Source organism: Crinia signifera, chromosome 1 (genome assembly GCF_055691185.1).
Source record: "Crinia signifera chromosome 1, ASM5569118v1, whole genome shotgun sequence".
NCBI classification, from domain to species: domain Eukaryota; kingdom Metazoa; phylum Chordata; class Amphibia; order Anura; family Myobatrachidae; genus Crinia; species Crinia signifera.
Window position 1 is genome coordinate 328,463,460 of NC_139217.1, and position 11,807 is coordinate 328,475,266.

An 11,807-nucleotide genomic window follows, 5' to 3' on the forward strand; every position below is an offset into this window, starting at 1 on the left:
TGGGCATTAAAGGGCCCACTGGCACTTGTAGTTCTACAGTTAAAAAAATAGTGCACAAAACACACTGACACACTTTTAAAATAAAACTTTATTACACACAAAGCCCACACATACTAATACTTACCTATCTTCTCTCCGTAGGTAGCCCTGATGTCCTGTGTCGGCGTCTTCTGGTCCTGTGTCGTCTTCTTCCTCCATGTCGACCGTCGCTGTCGCCGTCCGGATCCGACGAAATCCATTTGGGAAGCTGTGGAAGGAAACCATACTCACCTGTCCCAGCGCGACGTAGTCCAGGTAAGGGTCTTTGCAAAAAAACAAACCGACACCCCGAAACCAGACCGGACTGACGGAGACGCACGTGTGTTTGTTTACATCGTGCGGCTCCGCCTCCCGAATGCCGCTATTGGCCGCCTTGCGGCCTAGCGGCTCCTGATTGGCCGCTAGGCCGCAAGGCGGCCAATAGCGGCATTCGGGAGGCGGAGCCGCACGATGTAAACACCGTGCGTCTCCGTCAGTCCGGTCTGGTTTCGGGGTGTCGGTTTGTTTTTTTGCAAAGACCCTTACCTGGACTACGTCGCGCTGGGACAGGTGAGTATGGTTTCCTTCCACAGCTTCCCAAATGGATTTCGTCGGATCCGGACGGCGACAGCGACGGTCGACATGGAGGAAGAAGATGACACAGGACCAGAAGATGCCGACACAGGACCAGGGCGACCTATGGGAAGAAGATAGGTAAGTATTAGTATGTGTTGGCTTTGTGTGTAATAAAGTTTTATTTTAAAAGTGTGTCAGTGTGTTTTGTGCACTATTTTTTTAACTGTAGAACTACAAGTGCCAGCGGGCCCTTTAATGCCCAGCAGGCTGGAACTTGTGGTTCTCCAAGTCCCAGCTTGCTGGGGAGGCTTGCTGGCACTTGTAGTGCCACAGTAAAAAACAATAGGTTCATCTTTTTTTTACACCATTTATCAGCTCGATGCCCACCGCCCAGGGGCATCGAGGACAGCACCAGGCTTCAGCCTGGTCAGGTAAGTCCTGGAGGGGGGGGACCCCTTCATTGGGGGGGGTCCCCACTCCCCCAGGGCCCCTGGCCAGGCTGACTGGTCGGTAGGGAGAATGTTTTGGCCGCGGGACCTTATATTATAAGTGTCCCCCGGCTGTGACATTACCCTGCCGGCTGGTTGTGCCTGGGGCTGGTTCTTAAAATACGGGGGACCCCTACTCATTTTGTCCCCCGTATTTTGGGAACCAGCCCCGGACCTGGAGCCTGGGGCTGGTTGTTAAAAATCGGGGAACCCCTATTTGTCGGGTTCCCTGATTTTTAATTACCGGCCCCGGCTCCTTCAGCCTGGTGCTGGTTTCGGCTGTGGGGGGGACCCCACGCCGTTTTTTTTTTTATTTATTTATTTTTTCTATTTTTTTTTACACCTTGCAGCCTGCACGGATCTGACTGATCCGTGCAGACTGCTAGAAATAATTCGTATTAGCGGCCGTATATACGGCCGCTAATACGAATCATTACACCATCGGAGGGTTACAAAGCAGTCGTATATGACTGCTTTGTAACTGATCCTCCGGAACACGACTTTGCATACGACTTAAACAGTCGTATGCAGTCGTAGGGAAAATACCAATACGAAAAACTAGGTTTTTCATATTGGTAAATTTCCCCCTTTGTGTCAACATTCCGGCGCATCTTCGATGAGCCTGGGCGATCAGCATCTGCCTCCACTGAACTCCTCCGTCTCAGACAGGGATCCCGCTCCATCGGGCAATATCTGGTCCAATTCCAGATTCTGGCGTCTGAACTCTCCTGGTGTGATGGGGCCTTATACGCAGCTTTCTGGCATGGCCTATCCGATCGTATTAAGGATGAACTCGCTACCAGAGACTTACCCTCAGGTCTAAGTGACCTTATATCGTTATGCATCAAAGTAGACCTACGCTTCCGAGAAAGGGCTGTAGAACGTCACAAGAGCGCTCCAGTTAAAGTGCCAACTCCTCCGCCTTCTTTACCTGCTGCTCCAGTGGCTCATTCCAAAGAAGAACCAATGGAGATAAATCGCTTCCGTTTGTCTCCAGGAGAACGTCGACGTCGTCGGTTGGCACAGCTCTGTTTGTATTGTGCCGATCCTGCACATCAAATTTCTGCATGCCCAAAGCGTCAGGAAAACTCCTCCTCCTAGCCCGTCAAGGAGAGGGTAGGCTAGGAGTAATTAAGTCCTCTCCATCAGCAACTGATTGTGTACTTCCAGTTTCTTTACAAGTTGGTCAGCATTTCAAGACTGTCTCCGCACTTCTTGATTCCGGTGCCGCTGGCAACTTCGTCACTGCTGAACTGGTCCGCAAGTGGGGGTTGCCCACTGAAAGTCTTTCCAAGACTGTCTTCCTTACTGCTGTGTATGGCAGTAGGATTCCTGATGCGACAGTCTCCCGCAGAACTTTGCCACTTACAGTGAGAGTGGGAGTCCTGCACACTGAACTCTTGTCCTTCCTGGTATTACCCCGAGCCACTCATGCTCTGGTTCTGGGTTTACCCTGGCTCCGTCTTCACAATCCTCGCCTTGATTGGAAGACATCCGAAATTCTTTCCTGGGATCCTTCCTGCTCCGGTACCTGTCTCCAAAAGGTACTCCCAGCTCGTCATTCTTCAGCCGATGCAGCAGACCTTCCGCCTCTTCCCTACCAAGAGTACTCAGATGTATTCAGCAAGTCTGGCGCTGATATTCTACCTCCTCACAGACCATGGGATTGCCCTATCGACCTTATCCCAGGCAAAGAACCACCGAGAGGTAGAACCTATCCCCTCTCTCTTCCAGAGACTCAGGCCATGACCGATTACATCAAGGAAAATCTGGCAAAGGGATTCATCCGTCCTTCGACTTCTCCTGCTGGCGCAGGATTCTTCTTCGTAAAGAGGAAGGATGGAGGCCTACGTCCCTGCATTGATTATCGCGGCCTCAATGACATCACAGTAAAGAACAGATATCCGTTGCCCCTCATTACCGAGCTGTTTGACCGTGTCAGCGGTGCAACCATCTTCACGAAACTCGACCTGAGGGGCGCATATAATCTCATCCGCATACGAGAGGGCGACGAGTGGAAGATGGCGTTTAACACCAGAGACGGCCACTATGAGTACCTCGTCATGCCCTTCGGGCTCAGCAATGCCCCAGCCGTGTTCCAGCACTATGTCAATGAGATTTTTCGGGACATTCTGTATCGACATGTAGTCGTATATCTCAATGACATTTTAATCTACGCCAATAACATCAAAGAACATCGTTATTGGGTCAAAGAGGTTCTGTCCCGGCTGCGAGCTAATCATCTCTATTGCAAACTGGAGAAGTGTGTCTTCGAGGTGAAGTCTATACCCTTCCTAGGGTACATTGTCTCTGGTTCTGGTCTACAAATGGACCCAGGAAAACTGCAGGCCATCCAAGATTGGCCAATTCCCTCTTCGCTGAAAGGTATTCAACGTTTCCTGGGTTTTGCCAATTATTACAGAAAATTCATCCGTAACTTCTCTTCTATTGTGGCACCCATCACTGCCCTAACAAAAAAAGGGTCTAATCCAGCGAAGTGGCCGGCAAAAGCCATCGAAGCATTCCATCTGTTGAAGCAGAGGTTCACTTCAGCTCCTGTGTTAAGACAGCCTGACACCACCTTGCCCTTTATTCTCGAGGTCGACGCCTCCTCCGTGGGTGTTGGGGCAGTTCTCTCGCAGAAAGCGCCCGATGGACGTCTTCATCCCTGTGGGTTTTACTCTCGTAAGTTCCTGCCTGCAGAGCGTAACTATGCCATCGGCGATCAAGAGCTCCTCGCCATCAAATTGGCATTAGAAGCACACACACACACACACATACACCCAACTACACATACATAGCATAATTGACCCCCAGATCTACAGACAGTACCTGCGACCCATAGATAGCATTGGTTACCCCCCCCCCCCTATACACTACAGATAGTATTGATGGCTCCCAGAGGGATGTACTCCTACAGACAGCACCTTTGACCCCCAGACACTACAGATAGCATTAGTCACACACATGCATGCATACATACATACATACATACATACATCTATGCATAATTAACTCACATATATAAATAGTCAAACACATGTATGCATACATATACAGTCACACCTACAGTATGCACACATTTATACAGTATAATAGTTACACACACACACACACAGATATATACATAGATACAGTTACACTCACCATGCTGCCGAAGGTCCTGCCGTTTAGCCCCGCCCCCTTTTCGGACTGCTGCTCTGGAGCCTGCTACTGGCTGTTTCAGAAAACTCTTGGGAGGCTGGGGAAGGGGCTGAGATAACCAGCTCCAGCTCCTTCCTGATCTGGCTGCTGCAGAAACTACAAGTAAACTGAGAGCTTCCGGCAGCAAGGGCTGCTAGGAGCTGTACGAGTTTACTTTCAGTTTCATCTCCTGCAGTGTAGTGTGTCACGATGACCCGGCTGCTGCTGCTGCAGGTCAGATTACTTGTCCTGCCATCCAATAGTTGTGGGCAGCGCTGGCTACTTCTCTCCTCTCCTGTGACAACTGCAGCAGCGGGTGGTTACCGCTCACTGCAGAAGTCAGTCACAGGCTCTTGGTGTCGGCTCCTCTGTGCCCCCCCTAGTGGCTAACGCCCGGGCGGCCAATGTCTCCATTGCCTCTGGGAGTTACGCCACTGATTAGAAGAATGGAGATATCTTCTAGAGGGCGCTGTCCATGAGATCACAATTATCACAGACCACAAGAATCTTCTGTATCTCAAGTCTGCTCAATGTTTAAATCCCCGTCAAGCCAGATGGACACTTTTCTTTTCCAGGTTCCGTTTCAAGCTGTCATTCTGTCCGGGGACACAAAATCGAAAAGCTGATGCCCTTTCCCGCTCATGGGAGCAAGATAGTGAGTCAAAGTCCACACATCAACATTTTATTATTGATCCAGTGGCCTTCTCCGCAACGGGAGTTTCAAATCTCACGCCCCCTACAGGGAAAAGATATGTAAAGCCAGCCCTAAGGAAGAAGTTGCTTTGTTTGGCGCATTCTTCAAAATTTGCTGGCCATGCAGGCATTCAGAAAACTTACGAGTTTATCACCAGGTCCTACTGGTGGCCGTCCCTCAAACAGGATGTACAGGACTTTGTCTCCTCTTGTGCTAAATGTACTCAGCACAAGACCAGTCGCCAGTCTCCTCCTGGGCAATTGATGCCACTGTCAGTGCCACATCGTCCTTGGACGCATATTTCTATGGACTTTGTAACTGATCTTCCAGAGTCTGACAAGTTCACAACCATCTGGGTGATTGTTGACCGGTTCACCAAGATGGCTCACTTCGTTCCCCTCACCGGTCTTCCGTCAGCTTCCAAGCTGTCCCAGCTCTTCATTAAAGAGATATTCAAGCTTCATGGACTGCCTCTTGAAATCATCTCCGATAGAGGGGTTCAATTCGTAGCCAAATTCTGGCGAAGCCTGTGCTCCCTGCTTCAAATCAAGTTAAAGTTCTCCACAGCCTATCACCCTCAAACAAATGGCCAAACGGAGAGGGCGAATCATGATCTTGAAGCATTTCTCCGCACATATGTCTCTTCCTCCCAAGATGACTGGGCTCAACTTCTTCCGTGGGCAGAATTCTGCCATAACAACCAATATCATTCTTCATCAAATGTCACTCCATTTCTTGCCAACTATGGGTTTCATCCTCGAGTTCCTGACTTCACTCTGCAACCTGTGTCCTCTGTTCCAGCGGTCGACACGACCATCCGGCAATTCATAAAATCCTGGAAGCTCATTCGTTCTTCACTCCTGAAAGCTTCAAGCAGGTACAAAAAATTTGCCGACAGGAAACGCAGAGCTGTGCCAGCCCTCCGTCCAGGAGATCGTGTCTGGTTGTCAACCAAGAATCTTCGATTGAGAGTGCCATCTATGAAGTTCGCTCCCCGATATATTGGTCCATTTCTAGTTAAGCGAGTCGTCAATCCTGTGGCTTACAAGCTCAAGTTGCCGCCTTATTTGAAAGTGCCAGCTACATTCCATATTTCGCTGCTCAAGCCGCTGGTTCTGAATCGCTTTCATTCCATGCTCCCCAAGGCTCCTAAGGTTTGCACCCAGCGTGGAACAGAATATGAGGTCAGTAAAATCTTGGACTCTCGCATTCGATATGGTCGTCTGCAGTATTTGATCGATTGGAAGGGCTACGGCCCCGAAGAACGATCATGGACCAATGCCATCGATGTCCATGCTCCATGACTCATCCGGGCGTTCCACTCCAAGTTTCCCCACAAGCCTAAAAGGTGTCCTGGGGCCACCCTTAAAGGGGGGGGTGCTGTCACGATCCGAGCTGTCAGACACTTTCTTACCGGCTAAGTGCCTCCGCAGGTTCAGCTTGCGGTTCAAGTATCATCCCTGCCGGCGTCCTGTCTGCCGTGCACCATCATTGCTGCCATCTTCCAGTACTCTCAGCGCTGCTGGGTCCGCGGCTGCGCGGCGCACCGCTCTCCTGTCTTCCAGTGACAGTGCCCAGTGCACGGCAATCCGTCTGTCCGCCGCCATTGCTCCCAGCCACAAGCATGGCGTGCACAAACACTCTTTCCCGCCATAGCAGACATGGGGGCTGCCATGTTTTTCCCAGTCACATGTTTGCACTGTCCAATCCTGTTGGTTCTGATCTCCCAGTCATACCTGCCCGGCCAATCCTGGCCACTCAGTGGGTATAAGTATGCTGGGAGCTCTCAGAACCATTGCTAGTGCTTCAGTTGTCTCCAGTGTGTGTTCAGCTGTCCTTGTCTCCGTGCAAGTGTATTCCTGCTGGTGTTGTCTCTCCTATGCTGCAGTGTGTTCCAGGCATTCCATCTCCTGTGAAGTTCCAGGTTATTCCATCTCCTGTGATCCTGCTTCTACAGCCCAGCACTCAAGCCTAGCTCCGGGACTCTGGTCCTTCCGATGTTCCATCATCGCTCACCATCGATGTTCCATCATCACTCTCCATCGATGTTCCATCATCGTCAGTAAAGTCCGATATTCCGGATCTCCTGTTTCCAGTTTCCGTCCGTCATTCCGGACCCACAGTCTCCACTCCAAATCCGATACTCCGGATCCGATGTTCCACCATCGATACCATACCATCATCCTCCAGCTGTAAAGTATCGCTATCTGCATAGACTGTATCATATCTCCTGCATACTTTACTGCCTGTCTGCTTACAACCATCTGCTAATAAAACTCGGTTGTATTTTACCACTGACTATTCATTGGCTTCGGGTGCACTGTCACGCATTCTATGCGTAAGGGTCCTCTCCAACCTCCCCGGTTCAGGTACCGGTCCAGGTCCCCACCAGAGGTCTCAGTCTCGTCGACTCAGACCCCTGGTGTGACACTTAGGAACCAACTGACCCATTTACATGTGGCCTTCAGATGATTTTGGTCCAGTGAAACTGGCCTGTTTGGTTCCAGAGAAATCTGCCCTCAAACAACATGAACAGCCATGAAATTACATTTCAGAAATGAAAAAAAAAAAATAGTTTTACCTGCAATATCTCTAGAACCAATGAACCCATGTGGACCAGGTATCAGATTGAAGGCCCAGCGATTTGGGTTCGACTGAGATCAACCTCAAATTTCTGTGATGCTGTAGGGCAGACCTGGCCAAAAGGTAGATCCTGATCTACCAGTAGATCTTGGGGCATCCGCTGGTAGATCACAGCCAAATTAACAAAATACACGTGAACTTGAACATCTGACGTTTCATAACGCCAGCTCCCGGTAGTGCCCCTGATGTCATGACGGCACCGGAGTGCTGTGAAGAGCCCTCTGCAGCTGCTATATATCAGTCTGGCCCCACACCCACATATGCTGGGCTTACCGCTCTGTACCAGCACAGAGGCTCCTCGCAGCACCAAGTACATCCTGAGCGACTCCTGGATGTAGTGTGTGGGGTGTAATTGTCTGATATGGGTGGTACAGTGGCTGCAGGCTGATGCTGCTGGAGTACAGCCGCTGCCTGCTCCGTTAATATGATACAATACCCGAGTGGTTCCGTGCTTGCGTCCTGGTTATCATCGCTGACTAATAGATCCTATAACAGAAGAAAATGGCTGTGCGCTGTCGGACCACAGTGTAACAAATTATGAGCAATCACAAATATTCTGTTCAGGCAGCAGTCAGATGCGGGTACTTGGACCACATATAGAAAGAACACAAAGAGAGAAAAAAACAGACTGTGCTAAAATAGAAATCAAATGTAATCCAAAAATAAACATAAAGGTATCAGAGCAATTAAAATACAAAATAAAATATAACAATATAATTTCATTTGAAGGTCACTATGGCCAGTATTAGTAATACTATTAGAAATCCAATCACATATAGCATCTACCATTCTTATATATGTGATTATATAACTAATAGTAGAGAAACTTGTATGCTGCATGGGTGTATATTGTGTGTAGATATTTTAGCAATTGTCCGCGTTGATCGCCCGTGCGAATGTGGGGCAGAGAAGCGGCTGTCCTGCAAGGCGTAAGACTTACTTTTACAGAGCGAATGATTTTAAGCTCAATCAGTCCGAGCGCTCTCACAGTGGAGCGAAGCCACCGCCCAGCATATGTAGTCACCACCCCAGTATACGCCCCGGTTACCGCCCAGTTGTGCCCTCGCCAATCCATACGCCCACATTACGACTACTCTGCACGAGTTTGTTCGCTAGCGTATTTCTACTCGTAAGGTCGCGAGTGTGCCCAAACCTACACATGCGCCTTGCGAATGGTACGCATTGTGGCCCTATGTGTGTAAGAGCGATCAGCAAAACAAAATCTATTGTGGGAAGCATAGGGCCTGTGAGCCTGGTTCAGAGGTGGATGCTATGTATGTATGTATATACATATATGTATGTATGTGTGTATGTATATGTATGTGTGTGTGTATGTATGTGTGTATGTATGTATGTATGTAAATATATATATATATATATATATATATATATATATATGTACTGTATGTATGTATGTATATGTATGTGTGTGTATATGTATGTATGCAGGGCCGGCCACTGGAGGACGGCAGTTCGCCCCTCGCCCCCCCCTGCAAAGGGGGTTCATGCCGGCTTCTGACAGGAGTCTGCAGTGGTGTCCTTGCTGCGCGGGTACCTGCGGCGCTGAGTATAAAGCTGGCGGCGGTGGGGGGGTCCCTTCAGTGAATAAGAAATAACTAGTGCTATGCGGCGGTGCGGGAAGCACTTCTGTTTTGAAAACACTGGCCGCACGGCGCACGCTGATTGGCTGAGATTCACGCTGATTGTGCAGTTCTTGATTCTTATGTATCTACATATCTACAGAAAGCCAGAATTGGTTCAAGTGCTAGGAGAAAATCTACCCTATATTATTTCTGTGGAAGGCACCGCGGCAATTGACCCTGTGTTCGTCATCCAGAGTGCCAATCCTTCGCTACTGTATATATCTACAGAAATATACAGTTACCATCTCTACTGGCAGCAATGCTGTGTGCAACTGTGCCCGCCATCGTACAGTTAGATTTACGGGTCTGCGGTAAGGGGTTTCCGGTACTTTCATGCATGCGGAATAGCAAAACTAAATATCAATATATGGACCACCTCCGAATCAGGCCCATTGACAATGGTAGATCTCTGCTAAATATGTGAACTAAAAGTAGATCCCGCATACCTCCCAACATGACCCATTCCAGGAGGGACAAAATGCTCTGCTCCTGGACTTGCTGCCAGTGGTAGTTGTAGAGGTGGGACTGCACCAATGTCACAAATTCAAAAAGGGGAGCCACACCTGCCAGTGAGTCCAGACTGTGGTGTTTGGGGTGGCAGTTGGTGGGGCTCCCCTATCTGAATTGTGGACTGTGCTGCAGCCCTGCAACTGCCACTGACATGAATGTCCAGAAAGAGAGCATCTTGTCTTTCCTGGAATGGGTTATGATGGGAGGTATGATCCCAGGACACAAAAATCTGGCCACCCCTGCTAGAAAACAATGTAACTAGAGTGAAAATTGTGTTCATATAAAACCTCACATTCCCAAAGATTTATAGGGAAATCCTGCCATCAAATAATACATTAGATTCTGATGTGAATGTAATATTTAAAGTGAGAAGTGAAATCACATTTGCCTCAGGTCAGCCATGCAAAAGTTAAAGGAGCTGTGATGTCATAATGGGCCTCAAACCACAAACTGGCCAATCAGGTGGGGTCTGTGAGGTCATAGTGATGTCATAATCAGGGCTGTACTGAGGCTGTCTCACTCATTCACCTCACAGGACTCCGGGCAGTGCGCAGCTCACCAGCAGGAGGACATACTCACATAAGGTTAGTGACTGGACAGAGATAAGGGCAGGTTAGTGCGATGCGGCGGCAGACTCGGAGCGCGACTACTGTAATATATGACTGATCACCTGACCGACAGGACAGTATTGGATAAAAACAAATCTCCCACCTAGGGGGGCAGTACTAAGCAGCCACTAGGGCTGTGCCTGGGACACCTAAGGGCGGTGTCTGGATGATGCTGAATAAACCCTGTATGGAGCGGTTAGGACGTGTCGCAAGGCACAAGGTGTCCTATGCTGCATCAAGTCCCCGTACGGATCCCTACTTATTAATGTGCAGAGGTGGGAGAGATGTATACGGTGCTGTACCCATTACTTTGTTATTATCTGATACTGTTGTTATAGTTATATCATAGTTTGGGCTCCATGTAAGAGTGATACTAAATCCTGGCAGCATATTGTGTTAGTGTCCATGTGATACACAGGATATGCCGCTGGTATTTACCATCACACACAGTATCTTTCCAGCGAGGACCAGCGGTGTCCCCTCCTCCGCTGTATCCTCTGCTGTGTTGCCAGCAGCCTGTTGGCAATGGGTTACTGACTAATGCACATACATGACGGCCGTCTGTGTATGTGTATAGAGATCAGACCCGGTGGGGACATAGGAAACAGAGTTAGAGCTGTCCTATATATATCATTGCAGCCCTAACCCCTTATAGGACCAGAGACGAGTCCTAAAGGGGTTCTGGCTGATTCTTACATGGAGTCCTAATACTAATGGGTAGCTAGCTACCTTGTCTCTTTCCCCCTACCTTGTCTCTCTCGCCCCCTACCTTGTCTGTCTCGCCCCTTTACCTTGTCTGTCTCTCCCCCCTACCTTGTCTCTCCCCCCCATTACTGTGGACATGCGCGTGCCCCCCGGTGCCATCGGGTGCGTTCTTCATCATCTGGGAAAAAAGTTAAAATACAGATTTGGGGTGACAGAAGGGATGACGGGTTATATAAGGTTAGTGGGTGGGTGGTTTGGGCAAACTCTGCAAAGTCTCTTAATGCCTAGAGGGACAGGCAGTCCGTCAGCCATGGGTCCCCAGAGGTTTCCCCCACAGGGGGTTTTTCCTCTCCTGAGTGCTGATGGATGACTCCACCATCTTGTTCCTCTTATAGGACAAGTGTGTAAGAGTTCTGGAACAATCCTGTTCCAGTATTCCCTATTTTATAATGCAGAGCAAAAATAATATATACATTTTACTTAAAATAAAAGTTTGAATTTATTTATTAAATATATTTTGTGTGAATTTGTCTTTATTTATAGTAATAAATGCTCCAAAAGGTCAGGAGGTCGCAGTGAGGGCTGGTGGGTAAATGAGATTAGAGGTGGTAATGGAAAGTAAATGGAGTAGGCTTACACCCTGATCTCTGAGGTAACCATACAAATGGGAGGGGCGTATGGAGTAGGCTTACACCCTGATCACTGAGGTGACCATACAAATGGGAGGGGCTTATGGAGT

The 11,807-nt window shown here is 48.9% G+C and overlaps 1 long non-coding RNA gene across 1 annotated transcript; it reads left to right on the forward strand.

The window, feature by feature from the left end:
- The first annotated feature begins 230 nt into the window (after positions 1–230).
- On the forward strand, positions 231–11,583 carry LOC146029530 (uncharacterized). Its single transcript, XR_014455361.1, has 2 exons — positions 231–294; positions 10,291–11,583. It is a non-coding gene; the product is annotated as an uncharacterized LOC146029530 (long non-coding RNA).
- Positions 11,584–11,807: the final 224 nt, after the last annotated feature.